The sequence below is a fragment of the Chrysochloris asiatica genome, unplaced genomic scaffold (genome assembly GCF_000296735.1).
Source record: "Chrysochloris asiatica unplaced genomic scaffold, ChrAsi1.0 scaffold00031, whole genome shotgun sequence".
Taxonomy (NCBI): Eukaryota; Metazoa; Chordata; class Mammalia; order Afrosoricida; family Chrysochloridae; genus Chrysochloris; species Chrysochloris asiatica.
In genome coordinates this window covers 8788269-8790715 of record NW_006408549.1, presented here as the reverse complement: position 1 = coordinate 8790715, position 2447 = coordinate 8788269, and positions in this window count along the sequence as shown.

Sequence of the window (2447 nt, the reverse complement as noted above, 5' to 3'; positions counted from 1 at the left end):
TGTGGTTCTGCCAGGCATCTGTGGCCACTCCAATCCTTCCCCCGCTTGGTCTCACCCAAGATGGCGGCTCCTCGAACAGCTGAGCGTCTCGAATTAGAAAGCCATGGATTTCGTGCTTCTGCCACAAATTCCCCAAACTGTAAGTCTTCCAACCTTCTAAATATTCCTTTATATGTGGTTTAGAGTTCTGGGACCATCACCTGAGCCTGCTTGGTTGGGTATTCTGTGTTGTTGCTGGTGGAGTTCCTTTACTGCATTTCCACCGGATCCGGCGTCTTGTTTGTTCTCTCTAGAGTTACTTTTTAGAACTGTGTCTATGGCGAGAAGTGAGGTATTACTGCTAATTGCTCAGCTCTGGCTGACAAAGGGATTCTGCTCAGCTGCATATGAGACCCAGCTTCTTGGGTGACGTTTTCGGGTACCTGGGTCTGCACCTCCCAAGCGTCTCTTGTTGGGCAGTGGAAACATCTCTGTGGAGGGAGGAAGACCTCTTCAAGAAGGGGTGTCTCCTGCCTTGTTCTGAACTCCTGGTCACAGTTTGTATCAGCAGCAATATAGATAAGTGTGTGGGCAGGAGAAATTAGGTATAAATATGACCCCAAGACGTTGAGAGAACTGGGAAGCCTCCATTATAAAGATTCTGGTTCAGATTCAGAAAAGGATCAGAACTAATCTGGCCCCCCAAGAGTATTATGGGATAGGAGTTCTCGGTCATGGTTTCACATTAGAATCCTCTGTAGAGACTATCCAGAGGCGAGGATCCTATCCCCAGACATGTAATTCAATTGGGGGATAGGGCTCCGAGATTAATATTTTCTAAAAATTTCCCCAGGTAATTCTGACCTGCATCCACTGAAATCACTATACTAGAGAGTTGGTCCTCTAACGCCTGAAAACACTGAATAAGACAGGCTTTTGTGAGGAGACATGAGAGCAATGTGCCTGTGTCTGGATATTTGGAAGCCCTGCGTGTATTGTGTATATGCTGTGTGTGGACATGTTCATGTTTATAACATGTACATAGATGTAATACACTGTGGTGAGATACAGAAATACATATGAAGGCCCTGAGAAATTCTCCTCACTGAGGTTAGCATCTTCTGTAGTTGAATGGTGCTTTCTCTTTCTCGGTTATTATTGTAACATCTGTCTTAAACATTGATATTATAAGGTATTGTTGTTTCGAGTAACACTGGTGTTTTTCAGCTTCCAAGTTTGCCAGGCTCCGTGGCACATATACAGTACTGCACAGAAGCCTGGCAGCAATTGTTGTCTTCTTGCACTTGATGTTGTTAAGTGCCTTCCAGTTGGTTCTGACTCATAGCAACCACGTATAGGGTTTCCAAGGTTTCCAACCTTGTGGTTCAAATCAACCTTCCTTGCACTTGATACTCCCTAGGTAGTCTCTACTTTCTGTCTGGGTTTATATAACCCAGTACCCTGCGATCTCTAATCTTGTTTTACTGCTTTCCAGAAGGCCTGAGTCTTTCTACAGAGTTTCTTATAAGGGTTTTCACCCTTCCCCTGTCCCCCCAAGTCCCTAGGATTCATAGCTTAGGAGCTCTGGTAGCATAGTGTTTATAAGTTGGGCTGCTAACCTCAAGGTCAGCAGTTTGAAACTATCAGCCATTCCATGGGAGAAAGATGAGGCTTTCTGCTCCTGTAAAGATTTACAGCCTCAGAAACACTGTATGGGGTCACTCAGAGTCTGAACGGACTCCACAGCACACCACCATCCACTACCACCATCAGGTAGTCTCTGCTTCCTGCCTGGGTTATCTATACCCAATACCCTGAGATCTCTAATCTTGTTTTACTGCTTCCCAGAAGTCCTGAGTCTTTCTACAGAGTTTCTCATAAGAGTTTTCACCCTTCTCCTGTCCTCCCCTCAACTTCCCTAGGTCTCAGAGCTTTTTTTTTTTTTTTGAGAGTTTATGCCTTGACAAACCTCATTTACTATAACAGTCATCTCTGAGACCTAGGAAGCTTGAATGGAACATTAGGAATTGTGTGTAGGAGTAAGTGGGGTGGTGAGATGGGAGTTTAAGGGGTCTTTGAGGCTACTACAAATAAACATAAGGATCAGAGTTGCACTATTTCTTTTAGTTCAGATTTTGTCACATAGGTGGCACTTAAATGGCAACAGTGTAAGTGGTCAAATTGAATCAGCCATTTCATTTATTCTTCAGAAAAAAGAGAAAAAAAAATGGAGTCATTTATGAGCCACACAGAAGCACTGAAAGGGGTTCCTATCTTCTGAGCATACCAGACAAGCAGGGAAAACTAAGGGTAGAACATAAGGGGGGTCATGAGCAAGATTCAGATATACACTCTTGCTGTCTTCTCTGCACTTGGAGCAGCTTTCCTGACACAACCCCTCATCCCCTAAAAATGTACGCCTGTACCAAATTCATCTGCGCCCCTTCCCTGGTCAGGAGCACCTCTCA